Source organism: Halichoerus grypus, chromosome 4 (genome assembly GCF_964656455.1).
Source record: "Halichoerus grypus chromosome 4, mHalGry1.hap1.1, whole genome shotgun sequence".
NCBI lineage: Eukaryota > Metazoa > Chordata > Mammalia > Carnivora > Phocidae > Halichoerus > Halichoerus grypus.
The window spans coordinates 69,354,822-69,381,954 of NC_135715.1; the positions used below are offsets into that span (position 1 = coordinate 69,354,822).

Genomic DNA, 27,133 nt, shown 5'->3' on the forward strand with positions numbered 1-27,133 from the left:
AAAAATCACCTCAACAAAAAGAACAAGAGGCAGTACTGGCTGCCAGGAACCTAGTCAATATGGACATTAGTGAGATGTCAGAACTAGAGTTCAGAATGATAATATTAAAGATACTAGCTGGGCTTGAAAAAAGCATGGAAGTTATTAGAGAATCCCTTTCTGGAGAAATAAAAGAACTAAAATCTAACCAGGTCGAAATCAAAAAGGTGAAATAAAAAATGGAGGCTCTAACTGCTAGGATAAAGGAGGCAGAAGAGAGAATCAGTGAGATAGAAGACCAAATGATGGAAAATAAAGAAGCTGAGAAAAAGAGAGATAAACAACTACTGGATCACGAGGGCAGAATTCGAGAGATAAGTGATACCATAAGATGAAACAACATTAGAATAATTGGGATCCCAGAAGAAGAAGAAAGAGAGGGGGGCAGAAGGTATATTGGAGCAAATTATAGCAGAGAACTTCCCTAATTTGGGGAAGGAAACAGGCATCAAAATCCAGGAAGCACAGAGAACCCCTCTCAAAATCAATAAAAATAGGTCAACACTCCGACATCCAATAGTAAAACTTACGAGTCTCAGAGACAAAGAGAAAATCCTGAAAGCAGCTCGGGAGAAGACATATGTAACCTACAGTGGTAGAAACATTAGATTGGCAACAGACCTATCCACAGAGACCTGGCAGACCAGAAAGGACTGGTAGGATATATTCAGAGCATTAAACGAAAAAATATGCAGCCAAGAATACTATATCCAGCTAGGCTGTCATTGAAAATAGAAGGAGAGAGAAAACGCTTCTAGGACAAGCAAAAGCTAAAGGAATTTGCAAACACGAAACCAGCCCTACAAGAAATATTGAAAGGGGTCCTCTAAGCAAAGAGAGAGCCTGAAAGCAACATAGACCACAAAGGAACACAGACAATATACAGTAACAGTCACCTTACAGGCAATACAATGGCACTAAATTCCTATCTTTCAATAGTTACCCTGAATGTAAATGGGCTAAATGCCCAATCAAAAGACACAGGCTATCAGATTGGATTAAAAAACAAGACCCATCGATATGCTGTCTGCAAGAGACTCATTTTAGACCCAAAGACGCCCCCAGATTGAAAGTGAGGGGGTGGAAAACCATTTACCATGCTAATGGACACCAAAAGAAAGCTGGGGTGGCAATCCTTATATCAGACAAATCAGATTTTAAACCAAAGACTATAATAAGCGATGAGGAATGACACTATATCCTACTTAAAGGGTCTGTCCAACAAGAAGATCTAACAATTGTAAATATCTATGCCCCTAACATGGGAGCAGCCAATTATATAAGGCAATTAATAACAAAAGCAAAGAAACACATCAATAACAATACAATAATAGTGGGGGACTTTAACACCCCCCTCACTGAAATGGACAGATCGTCTAAGCAAAAGATCAACAAGGAAATAAAGACTTTAAATGACACACTGGACCAAATGGACTTCACAGATATATTCAGAACATTCCATCCCAAAGCAACGGAATACACATTCTTCTCTAGTGCCTATGGAACATTCTCCAGCATAGATCACATCCTAGGTCACAAATCAGGCCTCAACCAGTACCAAAAGATTGGGATCATTCCCTGCATATTTTCAGACCACAATGCTTTGAAATTAGAACTCAATCACAAGAGGAAAGTCGGAAAGAACTCAAATACATGGAGGCTAAAGAGCATCCTACTAAAGAATGAATGGGTCAACCAGGAAATTAAAGAAGAATTAAAATAATTCATGGAAACAAATGAAAATGAAAACAAAATGGTTCAAAATCTTTGGGATGCAGCAAAGGCAGTCCTCAGAGGAAAGTATATAGCAATACAAGATTTTCTCAAGAAACAAGAAAGGTCTCAAATACACAATCTAATCCTACACCTAAAGGAGCTGGAGAAAGAATAGCAAATAAAGCCTAAACCCAGCAGGAGAAGAGAAATAATAAAGATCAGAGCAGAAATCAATGAAAAAGAAACCAAAAGAACAGTAGAACAGATCAACGAAACTAGGAGCTGATTCTTTGAAAGAATTAACAAGATTGGTAAACCCCTGGCCAGACTTATCAAAAAGAAAAGAGAAATGACCCAAATAAATAAAATCATGAATGAAAGAGGAGAGATCACGACCAACACCAAAGGAATACAAACAATTATAAGAACATATTATGAGCAACTCTATGCCTGGAAATTAGATAATCTGGAAGAAATGGATGCATTTCTAGAGATGTATCAACTACCAAAACTGAACCAGAAAGAAATAGAAAGCCTGGACAGACCTATAACCACTAAGGAAATTGAAGCAGTCATCAAAAATCTCCCAACAAACAAAAGCCCAGGGCCAGACGGCTTCCCAGGGGAATTCTACCAAACATTTAAAGAAGAATTAATACCTATTCTTCTGAAACTGTTCCAAAAAATAGAAATGGAAGGAAAACTCCCAAACTCGTTTTATGAGGCCACCATTACCTTGATCCCAAAACCAGACAAAGACCCCATCAAAAAGGAGAATTACAGACCAATATCCTTGATGAACATGGATGCAAAAATTCTCACCAAAATACTAGCCAATAGGATCCAACAGTACATTAAAAGGATTATTCACCACGACAAAGTGGGATTTATCCCTGGGCTGCAAGGTTGGTTCAACATCCGCAAATCAATCAACGTGATACAATACATTAACAAAAGAAAGAACAAGAACCATATGATCCTCTCAATAGATGCAGAAAAAGCATTTGACAAAGTACAGCATCCTTTCTTGATCAAAACTCTTCAGAGTATAGGCATAGAGGGTACATACCTCAATATCATAAAAGCTATCTACGAAAACCCCACAGCGAATATCATTCTCAATGGGGAAAAACTGAGAGCTTTTCCCCTAAGGTCAGGAACACCACAGGGATGTCCACTATCACCACTGCTATTCAACATAGTACTAGAAGTCCTAGCCATAGCAATCAGACAACAAAAAGAAATAAAAGGCATCCGAATTGGCAAAGAAGTCAAACTCTCATTCTTTGCAGATGATATACTTTATGTGTAAAACCCCAAAGACTCCACCCCAAAACTGCTAGAACTCGTATAGGAATTCAGTAAAGTGGCAGGATATAAAATCAATGCCCAGAAATCAGTGGCAATCCTATACACCACCAACAAGACAGAAGAAAGAGAAATTAAGGAGTCGATCCCATTTACAATTGCACCCCAAACCATAAGATACCTAGGAATAAATCTAACCAAAGAGGCAAAGAATCTGTACTAAGAAAACTATATAGAATACTCATGAAAGAAATTGAGGATAACACAAAGAAATGGAAAAAACGCTCCATGCTCATGGATTGGAAGAACAAATATTGTGAAGAAGTCAATGCAACCTAGAGCAATCTACACACTTAATGCAATCCCTATCAAAATACCATCCACTTTTTCACAGAAATGGATCAAATAATCCTAAAATTTGTATGGAACCAGGAAAGACCCCAAATAGCCAGAAGAATGTTGAAAAAGAAAAGCAAAGCTGGCAGCATCACAATTCCAGACTTAAACCTCTATTACAAAGCTGTCATCATCAAGACAGTATGGTACTGGCACAAAAACAGACACATAGATCAATTGAACAGAATAGAGAGCCCAGAAATGGACCCTCAACTATATGGTCAACTAATCTTTGACAAAGCAGGAAAGAATGTCCAATGGACAAAAGACAGTCTCTTCAACAAATGGTGTTGAGAAAATTGGACAGACACACGCAGAAGAATGAAACTGGACCATTTCCTTACACCACACACAAAAATAGACTCCAAATGGTTGAAAGACCTCAATGTGAGAACAGGAGTCCATCAAAATCCTAAAGGAGAACACAGGCAGCAACCTCTTCGACCTCAGCTGCAGCAACTTCTTCCTAGAAACATCACCAAAGGCAAGGGAAGCAAGGGCAAAAATGAACTATTGGGACTTCATCAAGATAAAAAGCTTTTGCACAGCAAAAGAAACAGTCGACAAAACCAAAAGACAACCAACAGAATGGGAGAAGATACTTGCAAATGACATATCAGATAAAGGGCTAGTATCCAAAGTCTATAAAGAATTTATTAAACTCAACACCCAAAGAACAAATGATCCAATCAAGAAATGGGCAGAAGATATGAACAGACATTTTTCTAAAGAAGACATCCAAATGGCCAAAAGACACATGAAAAAGTGCTCAACATCGCTCGGCATCAGGGAAATCCAAATCAAAACCTCAATGAGATATCACCTCACACCAGTCAGAATGGCTAAAATTAACAAGTCAGGAAACGACAGATGTTGGCAGGGATGCGGAGAAAGGGGAACCCTTCTACACTGTTGGTGGGAATGCAAGCTGGTGCAGCCACTCTGGAAAACAGTATGGAGGTTCCTCAAAAAGTTGAAAATAGAGCTACCATATGACCCAGCAATTGCACTACTGCGTATTTACCCCAAAGATACAAAAGTAGGGATCCAAAAGGGTACGTGCACCCCGATGTTTATAGCAGCAATGTCCACAATAGCCAAACTGTGGAAAGAGCCAAGATGTCCATCAACAGATGAATTGATAAAGAAGATGTGGTGTATATATACAGTGGGATATTATGGAGCCATCAAAAGAATGAAATCTTGCCATTTGCAACGACATGGATGGAACTGGAGGGTATTATGCTGAGCGAAATAAGTCAATCAGAGAAGACATGTATCATATGATCTCACTGATATGAGGAATTCTTAATCTCAGGAAACAAACTGAGTGTTGCTGGAGTGGTGGGGGGTGGGAGGGATGGGGTGGCTGGGTGATAGACATTGGGGAGGGTATGTGCTATGGTGAGTGCTGTGAATTGTGTAAGACTGTTGAATCACAGACCTGTACCTCTGAAACAAATAATACATTATATGTTAAAAAAAAAAAAAAGAAGAAGAAGAAGATAGCAGGAAGGGAAAAATGAAGGGGGGGAAACCAGAGGGGGATATGAACCATGAGAGACTATGGACTCTGAGAAAGAAATTGAGGGTTCTAGAGGGGAGAGGGGTGGCGGAATGGGTTAGCCTGGTGATGGGTATTTAAGAGGACTACATCAAAAACTAATGATGTAATGTATTGTGATTAACATAACATAATAAAAAAAAATAAATAAAAGCAGAATATCTGTTAATTCACTGGAAAGGTAGAGTTTAATGGAATCCATTTTGGAAAATTTTGGCAAGGAGTATATAACCAAAATTGTAATCAAGTGATAATCTAACAGACTTCTTCAGGTTCTAGTCTCAAAGGAAAATATGATTAATACTTCTTGGCAATCGATTCAATTAATTTTCTTTGCATTTTCACAGGGTCGGAAACATTGCAGAGAGTATTTCATGCAAATTCTGAATTGTTAAAATATAAAATCATCCGGTGGTTCAACAAAGGAAATAAACTATTGGTGTGATGTGTAACTTTTACATGATAATACATTTAATCACTTTTTTAGTCTCTATGAAAAGGAAGATATCTTAGAGATCATCCAGTTCAACTCAGTTCACAAATGAGAAACCTGAGGCCCAGAAAAAGAGATTCTGTCTGTGATCACACAGCTAGTTAGCAAGAGAGAACAGGAATAGAAGCCTCCCAGGGCACCTGGATGGCGCAGTCTGTTGGGCAACCAACTCTTGGTTTTGGCTCAAGTCGTGATCTCGGGGTCGTGAGATAGAGCTCTGTGTTGGGCTCCATGCTCAACACGGAGTCTGCTTGAGATTCCCTCTCCCTCTGCCCCTCCTGCTTGTGCTCTCTCTGTCTCTAAAAATAAATAAATAAATCTTGTAAAAAAACTGAAAGAAAACAAAGAATAGAAGCCTCCTGATTCCATATTTCCATTCCCACTTAGTAAATACTTTGGTTCCAAGTGAAATCTGAACATGAAGGACATACTTTTATATATTGAATATATATACAAGCATACCTTGGTGATATTGTGGGCTTAGATCCAGACCACCACAATAAAGCAAATACCACAATTAAGTGAGTCAAAAATTTTCTTGATTTCCCAGTGCCTAAAGAAATTATGTTTACACTATACTGTAGTCTATTAAGTGTGAAATAACATGAAGTCTAAAAAAATGTACATAACTTAATTAAAAAATATTTTATTACTAGAGGGAAAGTGGGTGGGGGGATGGGTGAAATAGATAAAGGTGAATAAGAGGTATAAACTTCTAGTTATAAAATAAGTCATGGAGATGAAAAGCAGCATTGGGAATAGAGTTAATAATGTAATAACATTGCATTGTGACAGATGGTGACTACATTTATCATGGTGAGCAGTGAGTAATGTATAGAACTGTTGAATCAATATGTTGCACACCTGAAACTAATATAACATTGTATATTAATTATAGTTCAATAAAAAAAGTGAGAGTTAAAAAAATTCTTTATTGCCAAAAATGCTAACCACCATCTTAGGTTTCCATGAGTCATAATCTTTTTGCTGGGGGAGGTTCTTGCCTCAGTGTTGATGGCTGCTGACTAATCAGGGTGGTGGTTGATGAACGTTTGGGTGACTGCGGCTATTTCTTTAAATGAGACAACACTGAAGTTTGCTACATGGAATGACTCTTCCTTTCATGAACAATTTCTCTGTAGCTTGTGATGCTGTTTGATAGCATTTTACCCACAGTAGAACTTCTTTCAAAATTGTGGAGTCAATCCTCTCAAATCCTGCAGCTGCTTTATCAGCTAAGTTTATGTAATATTCTAAATCCTTTGTGGTCATTTCAACAATCTTCACAGCATCTTCACCAGGAGAAGTTTCCATCTCAAGCAACTACTTTCTTTGCTCATCCATGAGAAGCAGCTCCTCATCTGTTCAAGTTTTATCATGAGATTACAGCAACTTGGTCACATCTTCAGGCTCCACTTTTAATTCTAGTTCTCTTACTATTTCCACCACCTCTGTATTGACTGCTTCCACTGAAGTCTTGAACCCCTCAAAGTCATCCATGAGGATGGGAATCAACCTCTTCCAAACTCCTGTGATGTGGATATTTTGACCTCTTCCCTTGAATCATGAATGTTCATGATGACATCTAGAATGGTGAATCCTTTCCAGAAGGTTTTCAGTTTGCTTTGCGCAGATCCACCAGAAGAATCATTCCTTATGGCAGCTATAGGTTTACAAAATGTATTTCATAGAGAATAAGTCATTAAAATTGAAATTACTCCTTGATTTATGGGCTGTAGAATGCATGTTGTGTTGGCAGACATGAAAAGAACATTAATCTCATAGTACATCTCCATCAGAGCTCTTGGGTGACCAGGGGCATTGTCAATGAGAAGTAATATTTTGAAAGAAATCATTTTTCTGAGCAGGTCTCAACAGCAGGTTTCCACAATTCAGTAAACCATGTTGTAAACAGATGTGCTGTCATCCAGGCTTTGTTGTTCCATTTATAGAGCATAGGCAGAGTACATTTAGCATAATTCTGAAGGGCCTTAGACTTCTTAGAATGGTAAATGAGAACTGGATTCAATGTAGTCACCAACTGCATTAGCCCATCACAAGACAGTCAGCCTGTCCTTTGAAGCTTTGAAGCCAGGTACTGACTTCTCCTCTCTAGCTATGAAAGTCCTCGATGGCATCTTCTTCCAATAGAAGGCTGTTTCATCTACATAGAAAATCTGTTGTTGAGTGTAGCTACCTTCATTTCTATCGTAACTGGACCTTCCGGGTAACTTGCTACAGCTTCTCCACCAGCCCTTGCTGCTTTATGTTATGGAGACAGTTTCTTTCCTTAAACCTCATGAACCAACCTCTACCAGCTTCAAACTTTTCTTCTGCAGCTTCTTCACCTCTCTCAGTCCTCATAGAATTGAAGAGTTAAGGCCTTGCTCTGGATTAAGCTTTGGCTTAAGGAAATGCTGTGGTTGTTTTTGATCTACCCAGGCCACTCAAATTTTCTGTGTATCACCAGTAAGTCTGTTTCACTTTCTTAAAATTGGCATGTTCACTAGAGTAGTACCTTTATTTTCCTTCAAGAACTTTTTCTTTGGACTCACCACTTGGCTGTTTGGCATAAGAGGCCTTGCTTTTGACCTGTCTTGACTTTTGACATGTCTGCCTCAGTAAGCTTACTCATTTCTAGTTTTTGGTTTAAAGTGAAACACATGTGACTCTTCCTTTCACTTGGACACCTAGAGGCCACTGTGGGTTTATTAATTGGCCTAATTTCAGTATTATTGTGTCTCAGGGAGTAGGAAGGCCTGAGGAGAGGGAGAGACAGGGAATGGTTGGTGGATAGAGCAGCCTGAATACATACATTTACCAAATAAGTTTGCCATCTTGTATGGGTGTGGTTCATGGCACCCCAAAACAATTACAATAGTAACATCAAAGATCATTGATCACCATAAGAAATACAATAATAATGAAAAAGTTTGAAATATTGAGAGAATTAACAAAATGTAACACAGAGACAAGAAGTGAGCATATGGGGCGCCTGGGTGGCTCAGTTGGTTAAGCGACTGCCTTCGGCTCAGGTCATGATCCTGGAGTCCCTGGATCGAGTCCCGCATCGGGCTCCCTGCTCGGCAGGGAGTCTGCTTCTCCCTCTGACCCTCCCCCCTCTCATGTGCTCTCTCTCATTCTCTCTCTCTCAAATAAATAAATAAAATCTTTAAAAAAAAAAAAAAAAAGAAGTGAGCATATGCTGCTGGAAAAATGATACCCATAGACTTGCTCTATGCAGGGTTGTCACAAACCTTCAATTTATAAAACAAAAAACAAAGCAACCCAGTATCTGCTTTTTTTTGTAAAAGAAAAGGTGCAATAAAACAAAGCACAATAAAGTGAGGTATGCCTGTGTGTAATTTATTCTCCAATATTGCAGCAGGTATAATGGAAAGTATATTTTCACTCCACCCTCTGGATCTCCCTGAGTTAGGTATCTTGGGAGTTGCACAAAATATGAGGTTTTTTTTCAGATACCATAAAATATCTTTAGAATGCTACAAGCACAGAAATCCAGACGTTAATGGCAGAAGTATCATCCTGTATGAACCAGAGTTTATCTTCCATGAACATATTTATAGAGTCTACTCAAGACATTTACAAAGCCCACTATGTCTCTGTTTCATATAAATATGAAAAATGCTCTATAAAGTTTCTTTGGAGAGGAGGCTCACAGGTTTGACACACTGAAAGTTTCCATCTGCTAATAGAGTTGTTAGTAGTTCAAATACTAGACACACAAGGTAAAAATTTATTGCCTCCAAATATTTGCTATAACATCTAAAATAAAACTGTATATCACATTTTATTACACAACCTTTTAAATTTCCTTTCTTTTCTTTGATGCAAGTGAAAATAAAAATTTCTCTTATTAATTCAACACTAAATATATTAAATGATTATTTCCTTAGATCATCCATGACACTAAAAATTCTTTCCTTGCCAGTATTTGATAGGAAGTAAAGCAAAAGAAACCAATTTCAGCAAATGGAAATCAACATTATCTATCAAGGGCAGTGTTGGGACACTTTCCAAGTATCAAGCTGTGTTTTTCACTGTGAAAAGTGAAATACTATCTAAACTATGAATGTCTTCATAAAGTCAATTTGGAAGGAGTCCATATTTGAATCAATTTATCAAAATAAATGACTTTCTTCAAGTTAAACTCAAAGGAATTGGAATGAATTTTGTGTTTACAATGTAGTGAAAATAATTCCAAATTGGAATTTTCTAACATGAGATAATTTCCTTAGATATTTGGGAACTTCATGTCCTGATTTAGAACTTCAGGGCTAATTTTTAAGGAATTCTTCCACATGCCAATGTAATATTTTTACTAGAAGATACTTTTCTTCTCAAGAAATTTCAGAATTAAAAATCCCCTCCCAACTTTTTTCTATACCTCTGTCACATATTCCTTAATTCAAACAGGCATGGTCAGGTATGAGCAGGATAAACATTCTGTAGAGGAAGAAACTGTCAAAGGATGCATTCGAAGTGGAATTTATTCACTACTTTTGTAGTTTCACTCTAGAACATTCTTCTGGACAGAAGGTGAGAATATACGTGTAGCCAATTTAATGAAGAGTCTCTGCCGAGTGGTTCTAAACATGAAGCAGTTTTCTTTTCTCTAAACATTACTTGCAGCTATGCTCTTCTGACTCATCTGTTGTGATCCCTTACTTGTTCCTTTGGCAGATTCTAGATCTTTTTGATCACTTTCAGTTATGATTATCTACTCCGGTTCAATATTTCAAGTTTAAGCTGAATTTGAGTTTCATCTTAACCCTCTTCTCTTCTACCCCCAATGTGGTAAATTACTAAAGCTGTTTAAGAATCTTCTAGTCCTTTTTTTTTTAAAGATTTTATTTATTTATTTGACAGAGAGAGAGCGTGCACAAGCAAGGGGAGTGGCAGGCAGAGGGAGAGAGAGAAGCAAGCTCCCTGCTAAGGGGAGAGCCTGATGTCCTTTTTAATAAAATAAAAAAAGTTAAAAAGTTAAAAATAAATAAATAAAAATTTAAAAAAAAGAATCTTCCAGTCCTTTTAATGAGGACATGGCAGGAAATCACTCCCCACAGCCTTTCAAGTTAGGGTGGCAATATGACTTGTGTTTGGCCAATAAAATTTAAGCAAAATGACATATATCACATTTGGGCAGAGGTATTAAGAGCTGGTGCATCATTTTCTGCATTTCCTTCCTTCCTATCGTGGTAGAAGAAGTACATGCCCAGGTGAAGCATCCCTCAGCCTAGGTCTTTAAGTGATCACTGTGAGAACAGCCCCCTGCCAACGTGCCTTGGAAATATAGCATGAGTGAGAAGCAACCTGTTATGTTAGGCCTCTTCTCTCGGTTGTCCTCTGCCAATACGGTAGTCTCTGTAGACAGAACACATAGTGTTGAGTATCTCTCTGTTGCTGAGGATCCCTTCAGAGAGAGACATTTAATTGCCCTGTCCGGCAGGGCATACCTCATCTTGACTTCTCCATACTTTCTGCAGCTTGTCCTCTACTTCAAGCTCTTTCACAGGTCAAAGGACATGACAAATTGGAGTGAGGGTGTCCCATCCTGTCCTTTTCTTTTCAGGCATATGATGCTATAGCCCTTTTTTGCTTACTAATATGGGCTCCATCGTCAAGCCTAGGTCTTTAGGAATCCATCTGAGAAGCACACACAAGTTTCCATGTTTTTACATTCCTATTCCAGAGGACACTCCAGGCTTTCCCAAGGACTCCTTCACCACACTCAGGCAGCATACAGCTGGAGAACAAGAGTCAAGCTTCCTTTCTTGCTCGCACTGCTCATAGATGCACATAGGTCTTTTGTACTCTCCTCCTTCACTTGATTTTGGAGGGGGTGGAGAGTAAATCCCACATGAACACCACAGTCCCCATGAGGTCAATGATGTCCACTTTCCTCCCCTGCCAAGACTTCTTCTCAGAGAAGACTTGTGGGGTGGGGCTGGAAGTAGGTGGTGATTAGTTGTCATCGGAGCTGGGGTGGGAATGCCCTGGCTTTCATTGTTGTGCGCTCTCTTTAGAATGTGACTCACTGTCATTATTTTCTGGTTCTGTGGTTTAATAACCACAGGTAAGTCCCACTAACCATCATGTCACATTTATATTTCGAACTAAGTTGATTGCCTGGAGGTACTAGGGGACAGAAAGCAGGCCACTGATTCAATTACTCATGCCTTTTTTCATTTAAATATTTATCGAGATTAACTATGTCTCTGGCACTCTTCCAGGACCTGGGATATAGAGATATAAGGTACTCCAGCAGTTAGTAATTTACTGGAGGAGTAATGATCAAGCAGAGTATTAACTATTACATTATGGATCATATGGAATACTCTAGGGGAGTGAGGGAGAGGCCCCTAACTTAAGCTTGAATTTGGGGAAGGACAGAGGAATAGCATAGGTAAAGAGGGGGTGCGGAAGTGTGTTGCAGCATGGGGGCAACAGGAATCAGCGCCCAGGTGTGCCCAGGGCCCTCACTTGGAGAGTGAGGAGGAATGGTTGATTCTACCTGGGAACTGAGTAGGGTTGAGTCTTGAGGGCCACTGCATGTCCCTTAAGGAATTTGAACTTTATGTAGAGGGCAAAGAGAACTCCATAAAGGGTTTAAGGAAGGGAACAAGACAATCACATTTATGCTCTAGAAGGTACACTGGCAGCAATGTGGGGGATAAGGCTGCAGGCAGGTAAGTCAGTCACAATGATTCTGGAAACAAAGGGTGGTGTTCTTGAACTAAATGGCATTTTCATGTCAGTGAGGCCCGTGACCTTGCAATCAAGGCCGTGACCTTGCAAACCAATATAGGAGACATAGTGAGAGTGTAACATGAGAATGAGGTGATTTGTATACTTGGAAATGATGCCTGCATAAAACCATACTTTTGTCTGATATTTTCTCTATCTGGTTCTCAGACAGAAATCTCAAAAATGCCAAACTGAGGGGTTTCACATCAGATATGTGGAAACCCAATTTCAAAGCCTTGGTTTTAGGCTTGTAAAAATAACTCAGGTCAGTCCTGTGAAACACATAGTGTAGGGGTCATTTGAGAGTTTCAGCCTCACCACAGAGCTCTGGGGTCAGCTATTCATCTTGTCCAACCCCTCCTCCAATCAAAAGGGAAAGCTGTTTTCTGGAATGGCAGGCTTCTGAAGCCAATGTACATCTTATCTAGTATTTATTTGCCTGGGTTCTGGATCCTGTACCTCAAGACCACTAGGTGACACTATGGAGCATGGTCATTACATTCAACTATTGTCGCCCGCTGAAAAATGAACTCAGCTTTATATTTTTCACCCCCAAAGTGGTAGAGAAGCCACTGGCATTTCAGCCATTTCCCCCAATTCAGTTATTTCTCACTTGGTGGAATAGCTGGGTTTAAAAAAAAAAAAGGCTCTAGAAAAGTTTGCTAATTAAAAGATGAATTTTTGGGGTAATATTCTTGGAATACAGCTACCTCCAAATTAATTGGTTCCATAAGAAAGGATGTTTGTTTACAAAGTTTCCTTAATTGGAGGGACACCAGCAGTAATAATACCCATCCCACCCCCATCAAAAAAAAAGAACAAACAAAACAAAAGTACCCAACCTTTTTTGGCATTCACACAGTCTAGAAGTTTTGTGATTTTGGTTTGCTGCATTTGGGTTTGTTTTTTTCTTGATTCTATAAGATACAGTCTTCTGAGAGCAGGGGATTTTCTTTTTTTTTTTTTCCTCACTACTATATCAAGCACTATGCACTTAAGTTTTTCCTTACTTTTTCTCATTTTTCTAACTTCTCCTTATGCTTTATTGAACAGTTCTGTATTTACCCATTCCTTTGTTTATTCATTTATGCATACGCTAAAGATTTGTGGTTACATTGTTATTCTTATGGAAAAGATATTTTGTAGTTGGAAACACATTTCTGTACGTTCTCTCTTGAGGGACACAGCGGATTACATCTTTTACGGTTTGTTTTTCAGATTATCTTGGCTTTTTGGATACTTGATGAAACAAAAACACATTTGTCTCTCTTTTTAAATTTGCCTCTTTATGTATTTTTATACACATTTTCCTCTTCAATGACATCAGCAACTTGTACTTTTTATCTTCATCATGGGGAAACTCAGATTGCACTTTTATTATAAATGTACATTCTTCCCTTGATCTAACATCAGATCAACTTGGCATTTTTAGGCTATTTTAGCCTCTAATTTCTCCTTTTGAAAAGATTGTATCCCATATTGAACAATTACAGGTTTCTGATTTATAGAACAATGGAATTAGAAACCTATCTTCCTCACCTTGTCTTATTCTGGTTATTAAAAAAAAAAAAAAAAAGCGTATGAATCCCTGGCCCAAACCCAGCTCCATCTGAACACTGAGTTTTGGTCACTTGAAGATTGATGGTCAACTCCACTAGATCCAGAAGATTCTACACAGGCTGCATGTGGGGCTACCAGCTACTGCCAGTGGTCTGTGGAGTTGGCAAGGAACCCTCAGCTGCTACACCTAACAGTATCTTTCTTCGTGTCAGTAACAATTATAGTATTGTCTGTTCCACCTGCTTCCCAGAGGGAGTCTAGCTATATATTGGTTCACTTCCTGTTGGGTGTCCTGGAATCCTGGAGTTTCTCTTTCTCTAGTTCTAGCTCTAGGTCCCATGATAGCCCCATGCCTTGCATGCTGGCTTTGCTGCATTACTTAAAAGATGTGAAAACTTTGTGCAAAATTTTCAAAACAGGTCTCTGGAAATACTCAAAATGTAAGCAAATTTTAGGAAATTCTTCTAGAGGTGGTGTGGAAGATGGCTTTTGGAAGGACAGGTCTCTAGAAAGACTCAAAACATAAGCATTTATAGTGTTATATCAAATCCTATTTTTATAACTTATTTTTTATTTATAGAAGATCTATAGAAAAATATATGATTCCACATGGTTTATAATGAAAATGTTTCTACTGCTTTTTGATGTTTGGGGGTTTTTTTGGTTTTGGTTTTTTTTTTTTTTTGGTATTGGATATTATTACTGACTTCCAACTTTAATAGAACACAAGGATTCAGGTCTCATGTATATAGTTAGGTCATAATTTTTAGTTACATCAATAGTCAATAAGGGTTTACAGTTGTGGAGTTGTACTGTTACCAGGAAAAAAAAAATCTGCCTTGCATGTGCACCTCATGACTGTCCCATGGCCGGTGGTGATTGTACAATGCTTACTATTCTAAGATGCATCTAAATTTCCAAGTTGTTAAAATGGGAAAAAAGTATGGGCTTCAGAATTGACTGATGACTTTCTATTGATGAGCTTCTCAGTGAAGTGATTTGACGTCTTGATGGGAGATCTCCCACTCCTGGACCCCCAGGTGTTTTCCTTTCAGTGGCTTAATGGTTCCCCCAGAGAGATATCCCACAAACTCTCACCTGTGGCTTTTGTTCTGGGAGCCACAATGGAATAGGGGGCACATCTCAGACCCAATATGTCCAAAATGGAACTCCTGCTTTTCCCCCAATCTGCTTCATCTTCAGTCTTCTTATTTAAGTTAATGACAGACACATAACTTCTTATTCTAAACATGCTGGTATCATCCTTGATCCTTCTCTCTATCCCACACTCAACTGATTGGGAAGTAGCGTTGGTCCTGCCTTCAGTATAGATCTGGAGATTCACCACTTCTCAACACTTCTACCTCCATTCTACCATCCTGGTCCAAGCCACCACCATTTCTCCTCCATGACTGCAGTAGCCCTGACCTGCCTCTGTGTTTCTTCTCTTACTCCTAGCGCCTCTTGCTCCCACCCTCACCACCCACAGCCTGTTCTCAACCCAGATGTCAGTGTGATGCTTTTAAAGTGGATGTGAGAAAGTGTTAGTCCCTGCTTAAAATATTGCAGCAGCTTCTGTCTCAGTCCAAGTGAAAACCTGAATCCTTCCAATGGCTTACTAGGACCCACATATTCAGGATCTTTCTGACTTCATCTCCTATCACTTTACCCTCACTCCCTGAACTCCAGCCATACTGCTCTCCCTCAAACACACCAGGCATAACCTACCTCAGGGTGTTTGTCCCAGCTTGACAACCTGCCTGCACGCGTGTCCTTCAGAAATCTAATGGTCAACTCTTCTACCTCCTTTAAGTCTTCGCCCGGGTGTGTCTTCCTCAATTAGCCTGGCCATTTTAACAGTATGCCAGATCATCTCCATACCTGGTTCCTCTTACTTTCCTTGGTTTTATTTTTCCTATAGCACTTATCACTTTCCAACATACGACAACATCTTTATTTCCTTATTGTCAGTTTTCCTCTACCTCCTAGGCATATATATACAGGATATATTCCCTCTAAAGGATTCAAGATAAGATTTGATGAATATCTACAGTGTGGCCAAAGATTTATGCACATAATCTCATTTGATCTTATCTATAACTCCATGAAATAACATTATTTATACTTGACAAACCTGCAAACAGACTTAGAGACATTTAAGGCAATTTTTCTAAAGGTTCTTACTTAATTAGGGATGCTGGAACTTGAATATTGGTAACCAAAATCCACCTTTTTCTCATTATATTATGCTGGCTCCAACTCTTAAACCATCTGAAGCCCAGCTCCCTCCTCTTAATCACCACTGTGTCTATACTACAATGTCCAAGGTGGTAGCCGCTAGACATACACGGTTATTGAGTATTTGAAATATGGCTAGTCCAAATCAAGATGTATTGTATGTGTAAAACACATATAAATTTCAAAGACAATAGGAAAAAGAATTAAAATATCTTGGTAATTTTTAAATATTTATATGTTAAAATAATACTGTGGATATATTGGGTTGAATAAAGTATTATCAAATTAATTTCACCTCTTTTGTTTTACATTTTTTAGTGTGACTCCTAGAAATTTTAAATTTCATACATAGCTTATATTTATATTGGATAGTGTTGCTCAAGACCATTTGCCTCTGGCTCTGTAATCACAAGAATTCACGTTTTCATTTCTTCCAGTTACAGACAACGAAATCTCCATAAGAAAGAAAGATAAGATGTATATATATCACAAATCTTTCAACCCTACATCTAGTCAGGACAGGATAGAAGCTTTGAAACCTTCTAAAAGGTCAACCTGCTCCAAAACATCTCCGTAGACAATCTTCATGGATTTCCTGCCATTAGACTCATTTCTCTGGAATATTTCCAAGAGCTGTCATTAAAATGAAAACGTCTTTGCAATGAGTAATGGCAAAACAGCATAGATCAGTTTGTCAAATGATCTCTGGAAGGGCTATTGGGTGTATGGTTTTGATCAGGGAAGTTAGTGAGACAGATTGCAACCTCAGGCACTCCTGCTCCACAAATGGAGATTTGGAAATTTTCAATAATCAGATAAACAACATAGATCACTTGTTGGTGTCATTTTAAAAGAAGATGCAAGTTCTATCACATGGAACCACATATATGTTATCTCTAGGTTGAGAGTTAGTGACTATTATTGCTGAGTTGATTTATGCAATCCAGAAATCCATATTCCTTAATACCGGTGCTGTTAAATAGAGTGTTAGGTGGGTGTGCCTAAATATTTTTGATGCCTGAAATTGTTTAAATTAGATATTTTGAAGGCTATCCAAGTATTTAATTTTCATCAGGAAGACTTGAAATAGTGAATTTATATATCATTTAACACGTGTGCTTTTCGGGTGACTCCAATCTATTGTCATTCTCTAAGTAGGCATCATTGTTGTCACAAATACCTGAAAATGGGAGACAGAGAAAAAAAATGAAGAACTATAGAGCAGTATCTTTGTATTTGAAAGTTGGTTGAGTTTTCATGTTTCCATTAGTAGGTAAGAAATGAAAGATAGTTCTTTACTGATTAAATATGTTTAAAAAAGAAAAAGAGAAAGATGTGTGATATCCAAAAGCCAAGCCATTTGTCATTTATTAAGAGAAATCTAAAAGTTGCATAAGAAATTAGGAGTTAAAAAATCATGAGGTAAAATTCAGCCGATATTCAAGCCTCTAGAAACACTCTGTAAGGGGAGAACAGGCATGCGACAGAATTTTCTAATGGTGGCTCTCACTGAGAAGTTTCCTCTTTTTTTTTTTTTTTAAAGATTTTATTTATTTATTTGACAGAGAGAGAGACAGGGAGAGAGGGAACACAAGCAGGGGGAGTGGGAGAGGAAAAAGCAGGTTCCCCACTGAGCAGGGAGCCCGATGCTGGGCTTGATCCCAGGACCCTGGGATCATGACCTGAGCTGAAGGCAGACGCTTAATGACTGAGTCACCCAGGCAACATGAGAAGTTTCCTCTTGAGACATCTATGGCACACCTAATGGAACGGCACAGCCCTGAAATACATGTTTAAGCCACACGTTAAAACACATGTGAAATAACACTAAAAGTCAATTGTTAAAAAATGCTTAGAGAAAGTTTGATATTCATATAAGGAACATCTATTACTGTGATCCATTACTTTTGCAACTCATTTAAATATCAGGGAGAAATCTTCTACACAGGCTGCATGTGGGGCTACCAGCTACTGCCAGTGGTCTGTGGAGTTGGCAAGGAACCCTCGGCTGCTACACCTAACAGTATCTTTCTTCTTTTATTTTAGAACAGTTTTAGATTTACAGAATTACTGCAAAAATAATAGAGTTCCCATATACCCCATGCCCAGTTTCCCTTATTAACATCTGACATTCATGTGGTACATCTGTCACAATAATGAATCAATATTGATACAGTGTTATTAACTAAAGTTCAGATAAAAACCGAGCTTTTTCCTAATGTCATTTCTGTTGCTGGACCCCACCCAGGATTCCACATTATAAATCTCCTGGGACACCTTGCAGCTGCTAGGAGGAACAACCGGCCCCGAGGCAGTGCAATGGGATGGTGGGTTTGGGTTGCCGCAGCTTGGACCTCGGCAGGTGGGACTGGGGCCCCGGGGTTCCCCACTGGAGGACAGTATGGCCGCCCTGGGGCCTTATGCCTCCTGGAAGGCGACGGATTTGTTGCCTGAGATGCTGTTTGCATCCCGGGTCCGGCCGTGGGCCGGTGTGTTCCTCTGCACCTGGCCAGGCCCATGGAGTGAGGCGCCGTGTGGGCAGGGAGGGACGAAGCTTTGGCAAGGATTGGGGTTTGTTTGATGGGTGTCCTGGGCCAAAGTCCTTGTGGAAGAGCGTGAGGCCAGGGATCTCTAGCACCCAGGGCACCCAGGTGCCTGTCATCCCAGGACTCCCGCTGCCCTGAGATCCCGCGAGATCAGGCTTCCTCCAGCAAGAGTGGCTGCAGCTGCGACACCCTGGGCCTGATTCTGCGTCCTCTGCACCATCATTCTCTCCCTATCCCTCCAAATTTACTCCCCCCCCCCCCCCACCAGAAGCCACATAGCACAAACTGCCGGCTCCAGCTGGGCGGGGTTTGCCTTGCTGGGAACCCTGCGCTCCACACAGCCGGACCAGGTTGGCCCTCTCCAGACTTCGCACATCCTCCCTGGGAAAGAAAGAAAAACGCTTGCACCGTTTCCAGGGAAGGCCACTGTAATTCTTATCACTGCTTCTCTCCAGGTAAGTCCTCCACCCCGCCCCCACCAGCTCCAGGGTTCTTGAAAGATTGTCCCTTTGTCTTTGGTTTTCTGCAGTTTGAGTAGTGTAAGTCTAGGTGCGCGGCTTTATGTTCTGTGTGTGTGATTACTCTGAGCTTCCTGGATCTGTGGTTTACTGCACGTCATAAATTTTGAATAGTTCTCAACTTTTATTTCTTTAAATATGTTTTTGCTCTCTTTTCTCTTTGTCAATGGAAGTATTACTTGACATACAATATTATTAGCTTCAGGTGTACAACATAGTGATTAAGCAACTATATACATTATGAAATCTATTACTATGGTAAATGTATCATCTGTCACCATACAAAGTTATTACAATATTATTGACTATATTGCGAATGTTGTACTTTTCATCCCTGTGGCTTATTTATTTTATAACTGGAATTTTGTACCTTTTAACTCCCTTCACCTGTTTCACTCATCTCCCTCCCCTTTGGCAACCATTTTATTCTCTGCATTTATGAGTATGCTTCTGTTTTGTTTTGTTTGTTTTTTAGATTCCATATATAAGTGAAATCATGGGTATTTGTCTTTCTCTGCCTGACTTATTCACTTACCATAAAATCCTTTAGGTCCATCCATGTTGTTGCAAATGGCAACTTTTCATTATTTTTTTTATGGCCTGAGTAATATTCCAGTGTGTGTGGGTGTGTGTACACCACTTCTTTTTTATCCATTCATCTATCGACAGACACTTGGATTGCTTACATATCTTGGCTATTGTAAATAATGCTGCAATAAACAGAGGGGTGCATGTATCTTTTCAAATTAGTGTTTTTGTTTTCTTTGGGTAAATACCCAAAAATGAAATTACTGGCTCATGATCTTTCTATTTTTAATCTCCTCTCTGTTTTCCATAGTGGCTGCACTGATTTACATTTTTACCAACAGTGCATGAGGGTTCCCTTTTCTCTACATGCTCGCTAATGCTTGCTATTTCTTGTGGTTTTTATACAAGTCATTTGGACAAGTGTGAGGTAATATCTGATTGTGGTTTTGATTTGCATTTCCCTGATGATTAGTAATGTTAAGCATCTTTTCATATGTTTGTTGACCATCTGTGTGTCTTCTTTGGGAAATTGTCTATTTAGGTCCCCTGACCATTTTTAAAAATCAGATTGGTGGTTTTTTTTTTTTGAGGGGGGGTGTTGAGTTGGATTAGTTCTTCATTTATTTTGGATAGTAACTCCTTATTGAATACATTATTTGAAAATATCTTTTCCCATTCAAAAGGTTGCCTTTTTGTTTTGTTGATGGTTTCCTTCATTGCAAACTCCTTTTGCACATAAGCCTGAGTTTATTTCTGGGCTATTTTGTTCCATTGATCTGTGTGTCTATTTTTGTGTCACTACCATACTTCCGTGGTTACTACAGATTTGTAGTGTATCTTAAAATCTGGGATTGTGATAACCTCCAGTTCTGTTCTTCCTTCTTGAGGTTGCTTTGGCTATTAGAGGTCTTCTGTGGTTCCATACACATTTTAGGATTATTTGTTTTAGTTCTGTGAAAGTTGCTATTGGTATTTTGATAGGGATTGTTCTCTTTTTCCTAAGTCTTCATCTGATATGCCCATCATATTGCACTTTTTGTTTTTGTTCTTCTTACTATTTTCTTTTAGATTTTCAGTTTGGGGGAAGTCTGTATTGACCCACATACAAGCTCACTGATTCTTTCCTCAGCTGTGTCCAGTTTACTGTGGAGCTCATCCAAGGCAATCTAGAATATACCAGGCATCTGCTGAGCACTGGGGATTAGCAGTGCTTACTCTCATGGAGCCCATATCGTAATGGAGGTTCCCAGAAATTGTTTATTGTCATTCAACAACCATTTCCTCATCCTCTCAAACAGCATGAGAAGTAGTTCAATAGTAGAAGGAAGTCCTTTGATCTCAGGGAAGGACAGACCCTCTGTCAGATTCAGGGGCTATATTATAATTAGCCTAACACAATCACTGTAATCCCATTTCTCTTTGCTAGAAACTCAGTATCCCTGTGTCTTCTGCAGCTGAGCAATACAAGGGAACATTTTCCAGAAGTATTCCAAGGATGATTTTCTTCCTAAATGCAAAAAGAGAGCCTTAGGAAGTAGAAGTCTTTTGTTCATCCTTTCCTTCCTTTGTGGGGATTTTGGTGTGAGGATGTGATGCCTCCAGGTATAGAAGTCATTTTGTGACTCTCGGGATAAGCAGGAGGACACATAGTCCAAATCAGTGGGTAGCAGTGGAAAAGGCTGGAAAGAGCTCTGAACCACAGAATGAACTGTGAATCCACATTCCTCCAGCTAATGACCTGTGGCTTCTGTCAGTGCTTCTGATAACATGAGTGGTGAATGGCCACTTTCTTCCTAATTCTTTGAGGATGAATACTTTTGGTCTTCACCCTGTTCCATGAGACAAATCAACGGATCTTGTGCTCTGACATTGCCACACAGTCAACTTGCACTCAAAGCACCTGGACACCCTTGATTTGTGTGATTATCTTATGGTGGACTCGTAACAGACAGCTCATGAACCGTCACTTGTCTGCAAATCGTATTTTGAGTGGCACTTATTAGTTAGCTCTCATTTAAGGATGGTTTGATAGATACCATGTGTCAGACAGGCAATTAGTTTTTTTTTTGCTATCAGATGCTTTAACTGATACAGAGGAGACAAGTAAGTAAATACATGAGTAAGTGAGACAAACACACACCGTTTTGGTAGGTCTCTCACAGGTGCCGCTGATATATCAGAGCCTCTTTCTTTATTGTTTTCTGCTTTAGGAAGTTGCTTCCAAACCAGTGTTCTGTGTATGCTCTCATACCTTACAGGGTATGTTTGTGTCACCCCCCCACCACCATTCATATGTTGAAGCCTAATCACAATATGATGTTACCTGAAAGTGGGGCCTTTGGGAGGCGATTAGGTCATGAGGGTGGAGCCCTCATGAATGGGACTAGTGTCCTTAGAGGACTCCAGAGAGCTCTCTCACCCTCTTCCCCCCAGGTGAGGATGTAAACTGTATACAGCGTAGCAGTCTGCAACCCGGAAGAGAGCTCTCACTAGCACCTGACCATGCTGGCACCCTGATCTAGAACTGTGAGAAATAAATTTCTGTCATTTACAATACCAGTCTATAGTATTCTCTTATAGTAGCCCAAACTGATTAAGATTCAGGGGCTTTGGGGAAACAGTTTTTTATGTTGTTCTATGTAATCTTCTTACTACTCTCTGCCTCTGTCACAATTCAGAGAAGAGCCCAGACCAGTGGCGGGGTAGATCTTGTACTCTGAATCGCCTTTGTCCCCAACACCAAAGGCTTGTCTGACTGGGCTTGGCCCCCTTTCTCGGGAGAATCCTCAATCACTCTGACAGAAGCATTTGCAGAGGTTCTCCTGCCAGAGAAGCTCATACATGTCTGAATCTTGGGAGTGAACATGACCTGGTCTCAATCACATGTCGTGCATGCAGACACATGCACAACACACTTTCTAATCCTCAACTAAACAGAGTAACATGCCCCTCTACTGACAACTTTGTGTCTTTTTCTTCTTCTGACTGTGTCTGTGAACTCATTTTGAACCAGATTTCATATGAATAATGTCTTTGGGAAAGAGGTGATAGAGGGGGATTTATCTTATAAGTTGAATTCTTTTAGCAATAGCCCTGGGGAGGGGTTCCCCAGGAATTGTATTCATTATCCAGTTCTTGGCAATTGAAAAGTCTTACTGGATTTCTGGAAAGCTTGCCTATCTGGAAAAAAGCACCACTTCCAAGAGTATAAAGAAATATGAAGAGTGTGGTAGGGAAAAATTTTTAAAACTGTAAGTGTACATCTAGTTAACTAGATTGTAGAAATGCTTGATCAGAAATAGTGGTAACACTGTGAAGGAAGAACACAAAAGAATTGTGTGGGAAGAGATGCTTACATTCTGTATTTGAAGTGAATGATACCAGTTCAGTTTGTAACTCAAACACAGAAGGAGGGATCATTCCACAAAGTAATTTCCTGCATTTCCTTCTCAGCACAGACCACAGCATGAGACCTTGACATTTTATGCCTTCTCTGAACAAGTATTACTTAATTCCTGTACTGGGTGGGATGGTGTCACCCCCACCTCCCAAATTCATGTCCACCCAGGACCTCCGAATGTCATCTTATTTAGAAATAGAGTTTTTGCAGATGTAATCAAGTTAAGATGAGGTGTCCTTGTAATAAGAGGGAAATTTGGACACACCGGGGAGAGGCCGTATGAAGACAGAGGCAGAGACTGGAGTTCTGCATCCACAAGCCACAAAGCTACGGCTTGCTGGCAACCACCAGAAGCTACAAGAGACATGGAAGAAACCTTTTCTACAGGCTTCAGAGAGAGCAGATACCTTGATTTTTGGACCTCTGGCCTCCAGAATGTGAGGGAATAAATTCCTGTTTTTATTCGCCACCTGGTTTGTGGCACTTAGGATTGCTTAGTGGCAGCCCTAGGAAACCAATACAACCTCTGATATGTGCACTGTGCAGAGCTAGCAGCACTAGAAGTGCTACAAGCATAATAGTTTTATAGGACAGGCCATGTCCCTAGAATACCAACAGATACAGAGGAAATGTAAGAAAAATCATCCCATTTTTTGGAGTGTTACAAGTCAACAAAGATAGGAACGACTGCTGTACAGGAAAAGATCATCCTGCCAGTTGACTGACATTTTCACTTTTCATCAGGACCCAGATGAAATGGCTCAAAATATGCACTGAGTCTCTCATGACATCCAACCCTATTCTCATCGGACCAAAGCTCCATGTTTTCCTGGTCATTGGTTAGCTAAAAAGAGTGTTTCTGAAACTTCTCTGAATAATAAAAATTACCTGAGCTGCCAGTGAATTAGAATTTTCAGGAAATCTGGATGTTTATCATTTAGTTCAGTATCAATAGCAAATTTTAATCAATGAATTTAAATTACCCAGGCTTATATAACCAGGGGTTATCTAGAGAACATAAAATATTTTGATGCATTTTGATCTAATTGCTGAGTTCATTTTGTTTCCAACAAACATCTGAGCAGGTATATATGTCAGGCCTGTGTAGACTAGGAAGCAGAGAGCTGTGGAGCCAGAAAACCTGGACTTGAATCTTGATTCTGCCACATGCTGTTTGCAAGGTTTAGAGCAAGTTATTTAATTTCATTGGATCTCTGCTGCTTTATCTGTGAAATTGTGATGATATAGAGCATTATATAAATGCAAGATATTATAATAAAGAAATTGGATGTACACATAGATAGTTGCAAGGGCAAACCTTATGGCACTAAAGGAAAACCTGGAAGTATGAGATGTGAAACTAGGAAGTCAATGTATTTTTTTCTTTGAAGAAATACTTTAAGTTGTTCCCCACATGTCCTTTGTTCTGAAATAGAAATGTCTGAGGCAGATTTCTTTATGAGGAGCATTGCCTGTCAGAAAAATGAAAGGCAGGCCCTCTGACCCAGCGGCAATGATAATTGTACATTCCTTAGGAGAAAATTGACTTTTCTCATTACTGAAACAGAAATAGGAAGTTTTATAAAAAATGTGGAAACAAGGAATTTTAAAAGTAGGCCCTACTTGCAGAAATAACAGAAGAAACAAGAGCAAAAAGACACAAGAAGAGAAATGCAAGATCAATCACTTGAAATCAAATGTATATCCCTCTTCTGAAAAATTTTAAAAAAAGAGCAAAAGGGCCAGAATGTTCCATTTTTGTCATCAAATGATGAACAATGTGGGAAAACTCTGAATGATGTAACTTAAACCATAACCATGGTACAGTAAAAATACATACTCTTAAAAAAAAAAAAACAATAATTGTACATCTATTTCTTTCTCTTCCTAAGGGTAACATTGTTGGTGTATAGAGCCTCGTGTTACTGGATATTGATGGGACTTGGTTCCAAATCTGGTTCATGTGATCCTTGGCTTCCCCCACACAAGAAATCCCCTCCACCTTCCCCCCATAATATACATGTATCATCTTTTTTCATGTATCTGGCATTTGAACTCTTAGGTTTGAAAATTTCCTACCTTATAAGTCTGTGTGGAAAGCAAATGTACTCTAACCCTATGGAAGCTGAAAATTCCAGCTATGGATTTTCTTTTCTCTCATAGTTTGAGCATGAGCATGTGCAGAGTACTGATTCACTATTCAGGCATCAGCTGTAGATTTTAAATCAAGAGCTAGACAGTTGAAGAGGCAGGAGCTGCAGAGAGTCCTTTCTGGGACAGGAAAAAGCAACAGTCACAACATTGTGTTTCCACAGTTGCTGGAGGCAGTGATAAAGCTATGGCATTTTGTGTCCATTGCTGATGGTGACAGTGGTAGCAGGAATGGTTCCCTCACTGAGTAGTGTTGTTTTGGGAGAAGATGAAACTTGGCAAACACATAAATTATTGCTGGCAAATTGACTTTTTTTAAAAAGGGATTTTATTTATTAGAGAGTGCATGCTTGCATGGGGGGAGGGGTAGAGGGAGAAGGAGAAGCAGACTCTGTGCTGAACAGGGGGCTCAACGTGGGACTTGATCCCAGGACCCCGAGATCATGACCTGAGCTGAAGTGGATGCTTAACTGACTGAGCCCCTCAGGTGCCCCAGGCAAATAGACTTTAAAGATAATCAGGCAATCTGAGATTATCTGACCTGGTTGGAGCTGAAGGCAGTGAAAATCCAGTCAGTATTTGGGGATGGGAATCTAACTGTTATACACTCAGTGACCAAAAAACTAATTAAAACATCACCAGTATTAGAATTTAAATAAAAAACTTAATAAAGAGAAAAATCCAGAAATAGACCCCCCCCTAAAACCCAAACATCACCAGCATTTATATGGAATAAAGTACCAACTGAGGGCAAAGGGGAAGCTGTCAGTTATTGATCAAGTCCAGGCTGCCTTAGTCCAATTGCCTCAGAGGTTGTCACTTGACTTTCCAGATTGGTTGCTACAAATCGTGGATTAGAGTTCTATTCTGCCTCCCAATAGCTTAAGAAGGAGAATGGTAGACTTGTTTCTCAATGCTCATCTATCTTTGATTTAAAATCGGGGACTTTCTGATTATGCTAAAAACCAAAACCAAAACCACAGCAACAACAATAACAACAAACCCTCTCAATTCTTATAGCCATTGGGCTGAAAAAATAAATAAAACCTATAGAATTTGACAATATTACAAAGCTGACCTATTCAGGTCACTTATGTAAAAGTGTTGATTGAGAGAGTGAGGACAAGCCCTGGAACATAAGATAAAGGAGGGGGTCATGAGACTGGATTACCTCAACCTCAGCTGATCTTCCCTTATCAGCCAAGAACCCAGTTTCACCCATTTATTAAAGCTGTATCTACCTTTTTGAAGAGTAATAATACCCTGAAAGGCAAAGTCACTGTGCATCATGCTCTTACCTCCATACCAATAACTAGAGGTATATGTTGGCATAGCAGAGAGTCTATTACAAAATCTAACCCTGGAGGAGAAGATTTATATACCTATACACATGCTAAAATGTGAGGAATATGTTGTAAATGTATTTGGAGATAGACTTAGGGAACAGAATGTAATTTTAGATTTTATTTAATGTGATAGCTCAAGCATGTTAGTTTGTCTTAGTGGCCCTTCAGTGATCTGGAGGTCTCTGGAACCAATGAGATGAGGTAGTTCACAAACTGAAAAAATGGGTTTGTATACTTCAAACACCACCTGATCTGGTGCCCAGAGACCTGACTTGAACCACCATGATAGTCCTAACTCTTCACCCAGTTCCCCCATAGAGTCATTTCAAAGGCCCTGAATAGAGGCATCTGGGTGACACAGTCGTTTGGGCATTTGACTGTTGGTGTCTGCTTGGGTTGAGATCTCAGGGTCATGAGATCAAGCCCCACGTTGGGCTCTGTGCTCAGTGCGGAGTCTGTTTGGGTTTCTCTCTCCCTCTCCCTCCCCCCACAGTTCTCTCTCGCTCTCTTGCACTCTCTCTCTCTAAAATAAAGAAATCTTAAAAAACAAAACAAAACAAAA

At 39.5% G+C, this 27,133-nt stretch overlaps 1 protein-coding gene across 10 annotated transcripts in view; it reads left to right on the forward strand.

The window, feature by feature from the left end:
• LOC118521761 (uncharacterized) overlaps positions 1-27,133 on the forward strand; it is a 479,907-nt gene that overhangs the window by 138,589 nt on the left and 314,185 nt on the right. Inside the window, exon 5 of one of the 10 annotated variants that reach the window (XM_078070499.1) lies at positions 6,806-7,241. The exons of the other annotated variants lie outside the window; for them this stretch is intronic. The gene's annotated coding sequence lies outside the window, so the exon portion shown is untranslated. Of the gene's footprint in view, positions 1-6,805; positions 7,242-27,133 lie in introns of those variants that run through there. 10 annotated transcript variants of the gene reach the window in all.